The sequence below is a fragment of the Trachymyrmex septentrionalis genome, unplaced genomic scaffold (assembly GCF_001594115.1).
Source record: "Trachymyrmex septentrionalis isolate Tsep2-gDNA-1 unplaced genomic scaffold, Tsep1.0 scaffold21, whole genome shotgun sequence".
NCBI classification, from domain to species: Eukaryota; Metazoa; Arthropoda; class Insecta; order Hymenoptera; family Formicidae; genus Trachymyrmex; species Trachymyrmex septentrionalis.
In genome coordinates, this window is record NW_017305288.1 from 219,109 (window position 1) to 220,391 (window position 1,283).

The window sequence follows — 1,283 nt, forward strand, 5'->3', positions numbered from 1 at the left end:
TGGGGTAAAACTTTCCAATTGAGTGTTTCCAAGTAGGTTTTGACCGGCACCGCAACATGTGGACGAGCATTATCATGCAGAAGAATAACTTTGTCGTGTCTGGAGTAGTAGTTGGGCGCGTTTTTCCTTGAGTGCTCGGCTCAATCTCATCAATTGTGTTCGGTAGAGAGCCCCAGTAATGGTTTCGTTCGGTTTGAGCAATTCATAATAAACGACACCTAGCTGTTCCCACCAAATACACAACATGAGCTTTTTCCCATGAATGTTCGGCTTGGCTGTCGATGTTGAAGCATAGCCAGGTGGTCCCCATGATTTCTTCTTCTTTGGATTACCGTAGTGGATCCATTTTTCATCACCAGTGACTACACGGTGCAAAAACCCTTTCGTTTATGCCGAATTATTTATACGAATTCCTTGCATGAAGAAGTCCTGGTCTTTTGAGGCAATCCAATTATCAAGCCAAATTTTGATGTTTTCGTAAATCGCTCTCCTGTATCGACTGTATCCTTTATCGACGTATTATAACATACCTGAATTTTTATATTATATACACGATGCTAATTATTCATGGATTATTTGTTACATCTACGTGCGTTGACTCCTGAGGTAACTTTCCACATCAAATTATTTTCCATTTTTCATTATTTCATGTATTACATAACAAAACAAAGGACTCTTTCTAAACAAAATAAATAAAAATAAATAACGGGCAAAGTAAGAGTCAACACATTTCTTTAAAATTCACAAAAATGTACGAGGTGTGATCAAAAAGTAAGGTGACTTTTTGAATTTCGCGCGCTCTGTACACTCTAATTTAAAAAATTTTTTTTTGTTGTGTTGGTACACTCGTCACGATCATATGTTCACAGTTTTGACTATATAGCATGTGTTGTTTTTATGTGAGAGGCATAAAGGTTAGACTCGTGTTTGCATGCTCGGCGATTTTTTGCTTTTGAAAATAATGGAGCAGAGAGTTTGTATTAATTTTTGTGTAAAAAATGGTATTAAGTGTTCAAAAACTCTTGAAATGTTGACAGTGGCGTACGGTGAGTCAACTTTGAGCAAAAAAAATGTTTATAAATGGTATAAGTTATTCCAAGAGGGCCGAGAAAATGTTAACGATGAACCTCGCTCTGGACGCCCCAGCACGTCAAAAACCGACGAAAATGTTCAGGAAGTGAAAGAAATTGTGTTGAAAAATCGTCGAATCACGATTAGAGAAATAGCTGATGATCTTAACATATCGTTTGGCTCATGCCAATCAATTTTAACGGATGTTTTGG